Below are 15,135 nucleotides of genomic sequence, written 5' to 3'. Positions count from 1 at the left end.
CACAAGCCTCCTTGAGTTAAGCAATTCTCTCAACATTTAAGGAGACACTGGCCCTCAGTCCCCCACCCCACTTTTTTGGGTAACAAGCCACAGAAACATTGCTAACATGTATTTCTCTTACTCCTGCAAGTAAACATTTTTTTGTTCTTCCAGACTACACTCAGCAAAGTGAACTCTGTCTCTTCACATGTTTCAACCCATGTGGCTGTCTTCTTGCTGTCTGTTTTAAAACAACCACATAATGGATTCTTCTTGGCATAACTCCCAAATGTTTATGAAAATCTGCACCCTGCTTGGTACCAAACATAAGAAACAGAGAATGTCCCACCGCTACTATTACTACCAGCACCACCACTGTTTAATCTCACTTCTGCTGGTTTCAACTAGACATCAGCTAGGTGGAAATTAAATATTTTATCTGAAAAAAAGTATTCAAAGAAAGTAATAATAATAAGTTTCTGGAGGGAAAAAACCAACAAATCCATGCATATGGAGACACAAATTTTATACAAAACTGCCCCCCTTTAATCATCCAAACAACCAATAACTATTTTATGAGATATTTATGCACAAGCAATTTATAATCAAGCTAGATATTTTTCCCTACAATAGTATGATTCATTGCATCTTCTGCAGTCTGCTGGGTGAAGGATTGTCTGTTACTGCACTTGGAAGCAATAACAGAACTTCAAGCACCTAGGTGTAAACATAATTAATATGGTCTCGACCTTGCATATGCGAATGCAAATGATGAAGTGCTTGCTTAAAAGAAGAATGGGGAGGTTTTTTCCTGCCAACATGGCAATACTGGCTGGAAGCTGTTCGGAGCTGTTGCCCAAAAAACTGGTTTCTCCAAGTTCTGGGATTCTAAGTTTCAGCAACACATTATTGTAAAACAAACAAACAAACAAACACTGAGATCCCAAAAGTCTCTTGCATGAGTAGATATTACTGGGCTAGATGGATAAATATTCTGACCCAGTAAAAGACAGATTAGTGTCCTCCTGTACACTCTTTATGGTGTATTGCAAACTTGTTTCTTCTTTCTCAGATTGTGAAATGCTATAATTTGAATGTCTGTATGATGTGAAAAGTCTGGCTGTTATCAGAGCCTGAAGGCTACTTTTTAAAAGCAATTAGTTACGGTTACCAAAGTTTGATGCAACAAAATCCACAAAACAGTAATGCCTTTTATTCGGACTCCTAACGAACACACGCATGCACACAAAATACACCATATAAGCTTTCAAAACTCCACTGGCTTCTTCATTAGGCAAAGGTGTTAAAAATCATACAGAAGAAGGAAAATGATGATGTTCAGATCCATATGCCTACATTATTTAGTGAATCTAGGATCCCATAACTCTTGTAAAAGAGTACGTTTACAATCCAAAAGGAGTGACATTATCCCACATTCAGTTGACTGTAATTGGTGCAGCTATATGTTTCTTATTGAGGGGGAAAAGAAAATAACCACAAGTTACCAGTACAATATGCAACTAGTTACTTCCAAGCTTTGGGTCATACAATCATTAGCCTCTTCTAGCTCAGATTCTCACATGAGAGCCTGAATGTACTCTCTGCCTGGCAGCCATAACCTGCTCTATTGGGGAAACAGAAGAGTAAAGGTGTTGATACAAAAGAAATACACATGGAATGTGATGTAGTGGCTATTAACAATGATCTCCTATAAACAATTCCCAGTTGTAACATTCAATTAAAATGTGAATATAGAGACTTTTAAAAAGGTAGCAGGAAGAACAAAATTTGAGCTTGCAAACTGACCATAATTGTAATGAAATTCATATTTAACTAAACACCACCAACATTGGTGACAGCCACGTTGGGGCAAACCACGTATGAAAACTCTTAAAATAAATGCTTTCATAGCCCCCTTGGTTAGCAGTTTTATCCATCCAATATGAACAGTGGTGTACAGTAATAAGATTCAACAAAAAAGATACCACTGTGGTCGTGCTGTTACTTTCCTTCAAGTTGACTCTGATTTACGGTGGGCCAATAATAATAATAATAATAATAATAATAATAATAATAGATTTATTTATAGCGCACCCAATCATGAGGAATCTTGGTGGGTTACAACAGTAAAAATACAATAAAATTCAAAATTAATCCCTTCCCAACCCCCCATCCCAATGAAAAAACTGCAATATAGGATAGTCATAATTTAAAAACACTAAAATACAATAGGATAAAAATAAGGTTTTCTTAGTAAGATTTAATCAGAGGAGGTTTGCCATTGTCTTCCTTATAGGCTGGGTGACCCAGTGGGTTTCGATGGGTGAAGGGGGCTCTAAGAATATTAGTCCAACACTCAGCCACTACAACACTGCTGCTCATTCACATAGTACACACAAAACTCCAATTCCATTTTTTCCAAATGCAAATTTTAATTCAAAATTTAAACTTTAAAGGCCCTTTAATGCAGATTGCAAATATAACATTACAAATATAATGCAAATATATTTGCAAATATAACATTACAAAGCTCCCCCTCCATGTTTAAGATATCTAGTGTGAGACAAGGGCACTCCCTTTTCCTCTGGCCCAAACTCCCCACTTACTTCACTGACTGGCTTTAGTCATTTAAAGCTGACAGTACTTAACAGTAGTGAGAGTTCCCATTGCAACCACAACTGGAAACCCAAGGTTTGAAGTAGATTTATAATAAGTCATCTAAAAGTAAATCTGGATAATGTGCAATATTGTCAGAGTACACATACGATGTAAGATAGCAGTTTTTGCATCTTAACTATTATTAGGAGATTTACAACATTATGTATCAAATCTTATCAGATGCCTCCTTCTATCAAAGAGCACATTAACTACAGTACTTCCTGATTCAATATTCAGGAAACATTTCTAACAGGAGAAACTGTGGATGCAACAAAATGCTATTGCAACATTTGTTCCTGTCTTTAAAACAATATTTCTAGCCACATAAAGTGAAATTCAATTTGTAGAAGGGTAGCCGTCTGACTCTGTTCCAGGAAAAACAAAACAGTCTTGTGGCACTTTATAGATTAACCAGTGTAATTTGGCATAAGCTTTTGTGGACTGCAGCGCACTTCATCAGATGCTAACAAATTTCACTGGTACAAAGTTTTGTGGATTGCAGCTCAATTCATCACCAATAAAAACCTGGCACCAGTAAACTCTGTTAGCCTTTAGGACAACACAGAACTCTTTATCATATACCAATCATATTTACTTACAGTCAAAAGACCATAAAACCCTCAGCTTAAAAGACACATTTCATAAAAAGTATACAATATACAATAAAATGTCTAAATACTGAAACAACTAAACAATTCAGTTGTGTATCAAATACAGTTAACATTATTCTGTTATAAGTGATCTAGTAAAAAATGCCAGATTTTTTTTAATGCTGTCTACTCTGTAAACCATCTTTTGGAAACTTTGAGCAAAATAATTAAAGGAAATTCAGTGGAGCGACTTGAGAAAAGCCAAATAATTGGGAATATTAGGTCTTTCCTCGTGTCTTGATAGTAATCACAATGAAAGAATACATGTAAGATGGATTGAACTTCAGTTTTGTTACGGCAGCACCTTCACTTGTTCATTGGGTTCTTATTGTATCTTCTGCCTCATAAATTAGCAGGGAGAATATTAAACCTTGCCAAGGAGAAAGACTTCTTGTATTTTGGCATAGTTACCCAGCCCAAATAGGGCATTTCTTCTTTATAAGAAAGGCATGGTGGGCTCAGTAAATAAAAGAAGCAAGGTCTATGTGTTGTTCTATCATGTCTTTGAGAGGCAATTCTAAAACACTTTTAGTAAAATTAAACCAAACAGCCTGACTCACAAGTTTTAAAATAAAAAGGGGAGAACTGACCATTCAACAGGAAGAAAGTGGTCTGTGGCATTCTTTTGGAAGTGGTGCTGAATAAGTGCCCAGCAGTCTTCCTGCTTCCTTAGAACACTTATTCCTGCCTTCAACTGCCCTCCTCATGGTGCTGCCTGCTCACTTTTCCCTGTTGCACGGTGGCATAGCTGCCTTTGATAGGAAGGAAAGGAAAGACAGGGAACACTGTGATAAGGGTCTGCCTCTGAGGCACATGGCTTACTTAATCTTACCTTCATTTTATACCCAGGGCCGTCACTAAGACAGTGCAGGGGGTTCAGAATGCACCAGGTGGCACCTCCCAGGGGAGTGAAGACTCAGTGGGGGGTTGCTCCTCTCTGTCCCAAGATGATGATGATGGTGATGATGATGATGATTCTATTTATTTATATCCCACCTTCCTCCCAGGACAGGGACTCTGCAGGGCACTTTTGCCATCAGTTGGCTGTGGCCACTGGTGTGGGTAGGGTGTTGCTGCCACCTAGGAGATCCTTTCGGGTCTGAAGGGCTCCTTGCTGAACAGAAAAAAAGGCTGCCAGGTGGCAGAAGCAGCCCTCTGCAAAAATGGCAGAAGTGATCTGGCTTGTGGATGAGGGTAGCTGGGGTGTGTGCATGAGTTACTGCATTGGAGTAACACCAACCTTAGTGATGCCACTATCTCTAGCAGACTTGTGAGGAAGGCCCCAGTTCCTTAACGAGCAGGTTTTGTACTTTAAGAATCACTCAGAAAACTGCTGTGCATGTTGTCAGTTTGGTCACTATGGCTGTGATAGAGTTGCAGTGTGCTCACCAACTAAATCAGCAGGAGCATCAGATATTCAGAAAGTGCTGCAAACAAGGTTGCACTTATGGTCAGGAAATCCAGTTGAAATTTTTCTGGGATTCGGGCTGGGATGAGAATGGCCAATTCATTCCGGTAAGCAGTTAAGACTTTGCAGACAATGGACTCCTTTGGTTGGCTGAAAATCATTACAAAGTCAGAGTGGGGGCAATGAAAAGAGTTCTAAATGTATCAAAGAAAATGAGAAAGAAAGAAAGAAAGAAAGAAAGAAAGAAGAAATTGACTGAAAACGCTACTAAAGATAAGGGAGATTTATTCACCTGGTACAGAAGCATATGAAGCCAAACATTATATGAATCCTATTCAGAGAATATAACCTGAACAGGCTTTTTACTCAGCTCAAGAAGGATTATGGTTTAGCAACCAGCATGAATTGTTCGCACACAAGATCAAACCTCTATTTCAATTCTTTTTCTGTTGGCTAGGCAATGGCTTTAGCTTACCTTGTTCTGCTGGACATTAAGTTTGGGTTTTATGTGTTTGTATACTTTTTCTTTATGCTAATATCTGCCTAGGAAGTGACAGCCCTGCAACTTTGTTAGCCCTGCATAGCTGACTAATAGGTATCTTTCTGGTGAAGGGGTCTGTCTAACCAAGACACTTCGATATGATTTTACATGCTTTCACCAGCAGAAAATAGTAAAAAAAGGATATCCCTCTTAATCACTTTTAATCTCTTAACTTCTATGTGTAATTTATTCATTTAATAAAGGCAGACATACCTTTATTTTATTTTATTTATTGCTGATCGTTATGGATTCTGATTAATAGATCTTTTGAGTCTACTATTTATTCTAATGTTTTAATAATAATAATAAAAATTTTATTTATATGCCGCCCTTCCTTCGATCAGGGCGGCTTTTGATTTTCTCTTATATAATGTTTTTTATTCTGTAATTTTATTTTATTTTTTTATTCACTTTGTACATCAGTTCAAGTGCCATTAGTCCAGGAATACAATGCTAACTTTCTAAATAAATAACAAATTCCACTTCTGGTCCCAATTTCTGCCATTTTTTTGTTCAAGATACTATTACCCCTTTCCATTCTCTCTTACAACCCCCTTCTGTTCTTTGCCACCATCTAAATATCACAGCTGCAGATCAACCAAGTTGCTCTAGTGCCTTCAAAGCAAAATCGCAACATAAATCAAAAACAATGGACAAGACCTTAAAATCATATACACTTCAGTCTCAGTTCCTATTATTTATGCCACATCAGTAGGTAATTACATCTATGCAGCACTGTTTTCCATCACATTTACATGCACACAAGACTGCACTGGACTATGGTCTAAAAACACTGGAAAAGGTACAAACCAGTCAAGTATGTCCTCACGAAGTGCTATTCAAGAAGAAGCTGCTGCTCTTGCCTTCCCCTCTTGAGAAAATGAAAGTTGTGAAGAGATACTCTTCAGCTTCTTCCTTTGACTCTTCCCAGGGGAGACTTAAGAAAGGAATAAACAGGAAGGGAAAATGAATGTTTTGGATGATGCTAGGGACCATTCAGGCACTAGGAAATAGGCTCATGAAATTATTTCAAGCTTTCTGCAGGATGAATCTTTGAGATTCCTTGCAGAAGGAAATGTCTGGCTGACATTTTTTTGAAAAAAATGTCCATAATTCACCTTCAAATCAAACAATAAACTACATACTTCTGATGCATTAAATAATGATTGTGCTGTTCAGATCTGCATTATAAGGATCACATTTTCACACAATATATTATTTCTTGTATTTAGCCTCTAGATCCTTTAGGTTCAGAGCACCTGACCTTCCAGTAGCTGTTCAATCAAGCACAGATCAGACCCACAGGTACTGAAGTTTCAACACAGTTACAGCACCAAACATTCCCAGAATGATGATCAGCATGCTTATGTTTAACCATATTATCTGAAATATCATAGATGAGACTCAGAGCCATTTACATAGCCATTGATGGCATGTTTATTTCCCCTCCATCTTTTTTTATTTATTTGCCAGCCATCTCTGATGCCCCAGTGCTCATATCCAAATGCAGTTTGTTCACATACAGAGGAAAACATTGGCTTGAACCCACTGGCTAGTCTCAGCTAGAACAGACCTGCTGAATCAACTCTTGAACTGTCAGTCAACATATATGTAAATTCCACTGATTCAATGGGTCTATTCTAATAGGAACTACCAACACGGTTCAGACCATGGCCCAGAACAAATGGGCCAAATGAAGCAGTTTCCGGCTGCTTTGGGGGAATGGCATTCAAACGATGCACACCTCCAAAGCAGCCCAAATCCACACTGGTGCTGTGCTCTAATCCAAAAAGCAAAAGAAAAGCAAAAAGAAATTGGGATAATCTCGCTCTTGATGGTGCAGGTTGGGCCCACTTTGGGAGCGGCCTGTGCAGTCGGCACAATCCCAATCCGCTTTTGGCCAAACCGGCCTCGGGCCACTCCTTCCCGCCTGCCCGTTCCATCCTTACATTATGTGAACCAGGAATAGGACAAAGATTGCAAAAGCAATTCACTTCAACTTTTAAAAACAACATTTTATTGGCATTAAGATTATTACAGTGTAAACTATGCACTCACTTTCAACCTGGTAATAAAATGAATACACTGCAACCATCACAGCATGGACTTGCAAGATGCAAGGCCCAGTTTGAGCTAAAAGTGCTCAGGGAAATTTTGAGGGAGATCAGTACTAGAGGAGAACAAAGTGCAAGAGGAGAATGCAGAATCTAAGAGACCTGGGCGATAAAGAGTGTGTGCTGTGCATGCAAAAGATCCCAGCAACAAGAAATGGGAAAGCCTAAGATCCCAAGAAGCTACTTTTTTCAGTTAGAATTGAGACTCAAGAATTCTGGGCAATACAGAAACCACTATCATTCATTAGTGAGTTCTCTATCCCATGTATTTTCAAAATCTTAAGAAAAGGAATGAATCTCCAAACCTATTACATTTAGGCTACTACAATGAAGAGAGCAAACATTGCACAGTGCTTTCAGCACTGGACTGTGACTCTGGAGATCAGGGTTTGAATCCCTGCTCAGCCATGGAAACCCACTGGATGACCTTGGGCAAGTCACACTCTCTCAGCCTCAGAGGAAGAGAAGGGCAAACCCCCTCTGAACAAACTCCCTCCATAATAGGTTTGCCTTAGGGTCACAATGAGTCAGAAACAACTTGAAGGTACATAACCGCAGAGACACACACCCCCTAATGAAACTCTGTTTTAGAAATGCATTTTGGGCTGACAGTGGATGAGAAAGTTTGCTCTAGTGAACTAAACAGCCCATATCATTAATAGAGACTTTCTCAACTTTTGGGGGGAAGGATCCTCAAAATAATTTTCAGGTCTCAGGAAATCCATGCATAAGTTTATTATATCTAAAACTAAAAATGAAATGTTTATGTCCCCAATCACAGTCTTTTGTGGAACCTCTAGCAACCTTTCATGAAACCCTAGTGTTCCAGGGGACCCTGGTTGAGAAACCCTGCATTAGGAGGTTAAATCTAAATTTTAGGACCTTCTTCCATTTGCCCTCTCTCTCTTTTAATGCTAACTAAGGAAAGAAGGCACACCTTGAAAAAAGGAGAATTTGTTTAATGAATTATGATAGTAACAATTAAAAAAACACCTTGCAGAACTGGGGGAAAAAACCCTTCTATTTCATTGCAGTAAAAGCCTTTGGGTACTTCTCCTGGTCTGCTGATAAGGGAAAACACATAATCGTACATAACACTATGCAGTGATAACATCTGTCAACCTGGATACTAACATTATGACTCATTATAAGCAGCTATAAAAGTCAGTTGCCATACCATTTATATGTGCTGGTTATATAGGAACATACATATAGGCTCTGGTATTCATTTCCCTGCTAGCACATTACTGACACAAAAATCTCAGGAGGGATTAATGTCTTGCCTTTCTGGAAACTGTGAGAATAATTTTTTGGCAGGTGGGGAGATAAGTTTGGACACTTCCTAGGATACTGCGCATCTTAAATGTACACAGTCCCATTAAAAACCCCTGTTACTCCTCACCCCAGTTTTCTATTTCTCAGAGCAATCATAAATATGCTTTCTCAAAAGTAAGTCCCACTGGATTCAATGGGACCTATCCTCTAGTGATATTGTTTAGGATTACAGCCTCTTAGCTTTTACAGAAGAGTTATCTTATTTATTACCTCTGTATTACAACTTTAATTTCCCCCCTAGCATAGAATGGTGATCAGAATAAATACTTCTTGGTTTAATATTCAGATAATTTGAAAAGGACAAATGTGTTGAGCAATGTGTTTTCTCATTCAAAAATGTTATGGCTTAATGAAAAACAGTCAATGGGTAAAGTCCTGGACTTTGAAAAACACCATACTAATTTTTAATTCCATGTTAATTCTTTAGATAACTGGAATCTGTCAGCCCTTGTCTTCGTATGGCCTTTTTATTACATTTCAGTACAATGTCGAACCTTATTAATGAGTCCTGGAATCTCTCCACAGGGCTCCATCTTTTTAATGCTCAAATGTTATCCCTTTATTGATCATGATGTTGGTGGCTCCGTTAATGGAACAGTAGACTAATAACTGGAGAAAGGAAAGGGGCAGGAGGCAACTTAGCATGGCAGTCAATCAAAACTATTGATTAAAACAGCCATATGTTTTAGAGACGATGCCCTCATGAAGACCCCATGCGTCCCACTCTGCCAAGATGAAGAGCACACTTCAAGCACACATGCGCATGCACAAACAGTTATCCAGTGGCTTAAAGCGAGCAAAACAAGAAACCAAAAATGGAGTTGCAATATAACCATCTGTGCTAAATATCTCAGGAGAGAAAACAAGGACCAAACAAGGATTGCAATGATATTATCCAAAGTTTGGGGGAAATAATTTATGTTGTTTTTTAATGTATAGATATAGATATATGTTGTGTTATTGTTTGTTGGTTTAAAAAGTTTGTGAGGATGCTGATCATGTAGGGACCTTGTAAGGAAGAAACTGATCATGGGGCTTTTCTATTCTATTTTTTTTTAAAGTCTAAACTCTGGGCACTGGACTGGATTCAAAACTAAATGATCCAACGCAGAGTGGATTCCAAAAATCTGTCTTCCCCCTGCTCTGCAAAGATCTAGTTATCAGGAAGCATTCCGGATAGTTGAAACCCTTTGCTCCCCCTGATCCCCTGGCAGCGATCCTCCCAGTGCCCCCCTGCCCTTTCCCTGCCATCCCCCGGGAGCCTTCCAGCCAAGGGGGGCAAGCCCTTGGGGGGCTTGAGAGACCTGGCTTCTCCCCAGGATAAATATAGCCCAGACAGAGGGCTCCTTGGACCAAAGCAACTGCAGCCAGAGTTCTCGCTGGAGCTGGGCAAACACTCCAAGGAGCTTTAAGTAGGGGGATAAAGGGGGACAAAAGTTAACTCTCCCCCCCCCCCCCAGGTTGCAGGCTCCCAAGCCCAGCCCCATCAGGTCCAGGAGGGATCAAGAGGGTGGAAAGCATGGAGCAGAAGGAAAGCTCCCTGGGCTCTTCCTCTTCGGCTGCTGCTTCTTCTTACCTTGGTCCGGGAAGGAGAGCAAGAGCCACAAGAGAGAGGCACCTGAAGCTTTGCAGAAGGAGGAGGCAGAAAGAAGAAGAAGAGGAGGAGGAGGAGGAGGAGGAGGAGGAGGAGGAGGAGGAGGAGGAAGAGAGTCCAAGGTTGGCAGGATCCCTTCTGCAAGAGGCAAGGGCAGCTTGGCAGCAGGAGGAAGAGGCAGAGGAGGAGGAGGAGGAGGAGGAGGAGGAGGAAGAAGAGCCCCAGCCTGCTTCCCTTCTCTCTATTGCAGGGAAGTTTCCCTTTTGCAGCTTGCAGGAGGAGCCTGCAGTGGTCACAGAGGAGGAGGAGGGGGGCTGGAGAGAAAGCAAGCAGACCAGACCAGGCTTGCGAAGGCGCCCAAAGGACAGCCAAGAAAGTCAGAGAGAAGGAGAAAGGGAGGGAGGGAGGGGGTGGATGATGGGACTCTTCCCGCTGCGGAGGGGCTCCTGCTGGCCTTGGCAAGAGCCCTCCAGCTGCAGACCACCCAACGCAAAGCAAGCCAGAGGGGACTTTGAACGGGTCGCTCTGGAGAAGGATTGGGGCTGGAGGGTTGGCGTGGATATTTGTTTGTTTATTTACTTATGGCAGATCAGCACTTTCCAGCCTTGCTCCAAGTGGTCCCTCCCCTCCTGGGAGCCCTGGCCCCGGGCAGCCCCCTCTCCCTGGACCTCCTGCTGCCAAGGCTGCCTGGCTGGCTGGGCTTAGCTGCAGAGGGCCCGGGGCCCGGGAGGAGAGCGCCCTCCAGCTCCTGCTCAGCGCTGCCTCCAGTCAGCCCTGCAGCACTGCTCTGCTCTGCTCTGCCTCCGGCGCCTTGGATCCCCCAGGAGCCAGCAGGGCCAGGGCCCCGGGGGAGAAGAGCCAGGCAGGAGCCCAGCGGGGGCCCCTGGCCTTCCCTGGCAGAGGCAAGGCAAGGGCCCTCTCTCTCCGGCAGGACTTTGGCCCCCACAGACCCTGCTGCCTTGGGCATCTCTTGAGAGAAGGCACAACAAGGATACAGTTCCTACAAAAGGGAGCAAACTTCCATCCCTTAGGGGCCCCGAGGAAGGCAAACTTCTGCAGCACAAGACTGGCACCGAGAGAAGCCAAAATGGAGCCTCCGATCCAGGCACCAAACCTTGCCATCTAGGACTTGCCTGACCTTATACTTCAGGATGTCCTTCTTCCTTCTGAACAGAAGAGTTAGTTGGAGCTCAGGGGAGTCCCAGGGATTCCCAAACGTCTGTGCTCCAGATGTTTTGGACTTCAGCTCCCAGAAGCCCCAGACAGCTGGGCCAAGAATACTGGGAGCTGAAGTCCAAAACATTTTCTAGGTGATCAAAGTTTGGGACTCACCAAGCCCTTGGTTCAAGAAGTGCTGGAAGCTGGGCAGTCAAGCAGTCATGCCAGCCTTTTTCCAATTTGGCACCTTTCAGATGTTTTGGGTGTTGTTGTTGTTGTTGTTGTTGTTAGCTGCCTTCCAGTCAACCACGATTCATAGCAACCCTGTGAATGTGATGTCTCCAAGCCCCCTTATCTTCTGTCTCCCTGCTCAGGTCCTGAAGCCCAGGCCCATGGTCTCCCCAGTTGAGTCTATCCACCAGTGCTCCTCTCTTTCGACTGCCCTCAGTCATGGTCTTTTCCAATCAGCCAGGCCTTCCCATGATGTAGCTGAAATACAACATCCTCAGTTGAGGGAGAATTCTGCCTTGATCTATTCGAGGACCCAACCATTTGTCTTTTTAGCCATCCATGGCATCCTCTGCACTCTTCTCCAGCACCAGGTCTCAGATGAATGGATTTGCTTCCTACCTGCTTTCTTCACTGTCCAACTCTCACATCCATACATTGTAATGGGGAATACAATGGCTTGGATGATTCTAACTCTACTGTTCAGCTGTACATTTTTCCACTTTAGTATTTTATCTAGCTCTTTCATAGTTGCCCTTCCCAGTCCTAATTTTGTTTGAATAGCATATCCCATAATTCCATAGCACTGGTCAGACAGGGAGATGCTATTGAGACTTGTGGATCCAAACATCTGGAGGACACTGGATTGAGACTGAGTTGTCCCTTTCTAATGATGTCTTTGTAGCACATATTTAACTTCTATATGCTGTAAGGTGTAGCTGATATACTGCTATGGTTAATCAAATAAAGCTATGGCCACAGATTAAATTTGTCTCACTATACTGATGGGACTTATTCAGAGACTAGGGCACAAGTTATCTGACACCAGATCTAATGGAGAATTTTTTTCCAGTTTGCATTCAAGCTAATAAGTAATATACTTTGAAATATAAATAGACTGTTGTTGCTGTATTAAAGACTAGTATAGCAGAAAGAGAATGCAGGGTACCCCACCTCCAGAACATTTTCCAGAGGAGCAATGTGGAGTACCAAGGTGGGCCCTCATTCTGGCAAGTGAATGATGTGATAACTTTGGGTTTTCTTCTTATTTGTGGCAGACAAGTACGTAGAAAGTCAGAGCATGAGAAAAATAAACAGAGCTTGAATACACCCTTTCTTTTCTTTCTTTCTTTCTTTCTTTCTTTCTTTCCTTCCATTCTTTTCTTTTCTTAATGAGTTTCCTGCTACACAGGAGCAGCTTAAATAAAAACACTTCCTTGCCCAACTGTTTGTATTTTTAATTAAAGGTCAAGTGTTGCATTTTCGCTAACAGTTTTATGTTTGTTAATGCTCTGTGTTTCTGAAAGGGATGGGTGTATGCATGGAGTGTTTCTGAGACAGGATGCAAGATCTGAAAGAGTAAAAGCATGCATGAATGAAAAGCACCAACTAGAGAAGACAGCAGAGAGAAAAACCTGCAAGTAAGGTCCTCCAAAACTCCTAAATACCCTAAAGGCACCCGATCCCATTTGATCTTGGTCAACCCTGGTTAGTACTTGGATGGGGAACTGTCAATGAATACCAGGTTCTGTAAGCTATCTTTCAGAGGAAGGAACTAGCAACACCACCTTTGAGTATTTCTAGCCTAAGGAAACCCAGTGAAATTCATGGGGTTGCCATAGGTCCACAGGTGACTGGAAGGCACAGGCACACACACACAAGGCCCTTCATAAAGCAGCCATTCAGCAGCTTTGAGGCCACAGAGTGACAGGAGGAAGCCTCCGACTTTATTCTAGGCCAAGGCTGTGTAGCTGCTGAAAGGCTTAGAGACCCTAAGTGGATAACTGACTCATTGGGTTCCATTTTCCGTTTTTCCCACTGAGATTTAAATCATATGGCTATCTGAATTGTTCCTATTGTTTTCTTTGCCTCCTACTTTTCAAATAAATCCATTAGCAAATATTGTTGATTTGTAATAAATTTTTAATTGATTGGTTTTTATTTATTTTAAAAAACTGTACATAATTGTACTATTTCTATTTGAAGCAGTTGATTGTTATTGTTTCTGTGTGCTTTAAAGTCATTTCCAACTCATAGCGAGCCTAAGATGAACTTGCAATGGGGTGTTCTTGGCAAAATTTGTTCAAGGAGAGTTTGCCTTTGCCTAAGGCTGAGAGAGTGTGAATTGCACAAGGTCACCTAGAGGGTTTCCATGACTGAGCAGGGTTTCAAACCCTAGTTTCCAGTGTCAGACCACTACACCATGCTGATTCTCTGTAATAGTTTAATTACAGCTAATTTTCCAGAAAGCACGGTCTTAATCAGGCTCTATTGAATACTGCTAGAATGCTTATTTCTGTATACGGTACCAGTAGCATGCTTCTGAATAATCATTTAATATATTTTGAAAATATCAATTCACACAAGAATCCACATTTCCTGTTTCTATTGGCCCATGTACTACATTGCCTACATAACTTATGGAGACATAACTAAGAGGCTGTACAGACCGCCAATAAAAGTTGGCATCGGGGTGGAGTGGGTGCCCTGACTCCGCCTCCATGCCAGCATGACGTTGCACACACACCCAAACGGCAGGCAGCATCATGGCACTCCTCTGACACTGCATCCAGATGATGCAGCACCAAATGAGTGCCAAAATGCCATGGTGCCGGCAGCCATGGCACCCTTTCCATGGTGCAAAAAGGAGCCATGGAAAGACCAGATCGGGTCCTCAGCATACGGTTGCTGTGGCCCTGATTCAGATAGGAAAGGGGTGGTGTCCCACCGCCCTGTAGGGGCTGTCTGTACAGCTCCTAAGCCAATGAATTTGGACCACAATAAATCTTGCCAAGAAAGCCCCATGACAGGTTTATCTTATTTATAGAGACATAACTAAGTAACATTTCCTGCCCTGACTCCTCCAACCAATTTTACCAGAGAGCAGCTGCACCAAGTGATGGAAGTCTGTTCAGGATGGATGATCAGGGTGCAGGAGGATGTTTCTACCCTCTTCCCACCAGTGAGTGAGGCTGTGACAAGGAATTGCAATGGAATCCTATTTCTGACTGTCACAGCCTTGTTGATTGATGATGATCACCAGCTAGGTAAACCTCCATCTCTTGGTAGTGCTGCTATCTAGTAAAGAAGGTTTGGGAGAGTATTTACAGTCAAGAAAATAGCATCATGATTCTGACCATGTAGTAAGTGAATACAGAACAATAGTATAGCATTTTATATTTCTACACCACTTCCTAGTGAACTCGGCACTCTCAAAGCAGTTTACATTCTGTAAGCCAATAGCCCACAATAAGATGGGTACTCATTTTACCGACCTATGAAAGGATAGAAGGCTGAGTCAATCTGGAGCCCTGCGGATCAAACTCTCAACCTTGTGGCTGCAGTACTGGCATTTAACCATTGTGTCACCAGAGTTTTCTGGTGTTACCCATCCATAACTAATGCATAATGCCAGGCATTGGTATTGCTTTTTCCCCAAGAAGCTTGAATACTTAAAATCAATGTAACTA

The 15,135-nt window shown here is 41.9% G+C and overlaps 1 protein-coding gene across 3 annotated transcripts in view; it reads right to left on the bottom strand.

Annotated features, from left to right (window-relative positions):
- The window catches only part of STK32A (serine/threonine kinase 32A), a 111,570-nt gene extending 101,284 nt beyond the window's left edge, over positions 1-10,286 (bottom strand). For all 3 annotated transcript variants that reach the window (XM_089531467.1, XM_089531474.1, XM_089531482.1), the window contains exon 1: positions 10,262-10,286. The gene's annotated coding sequence lies outside the window, so the exon portion shown is untranslated. The remainder of the gene's footprint in view (positions 1-10,261) is intronic.
- Between the last annotated feature and the right edge of the window lie 4,849 nt (positions 10,287-15,135).

Source organism: Sceloporus occidentalis, unplaced genomic scaffold (genome assembly GCF_023333645.1).
Source record: "Sceloporus occidentalis isolate IW3139 unplaced genomic scaffold, rSceOcc1.0.p SCAF_1, whole genome shotgun sequence".
In the NCBI taxonomy this organism is placed as follows: Eukaryota; Metazoa; Chordata; class Lepidosauria; order Squamata; family Phrynosomatidae; genus Sceloporus; species Sceloporus occidentalis.
Note: the sequence above shows the minus strand (reverse complement) of the source record. Positions and strands in the feature narration are given on the sequence as shown.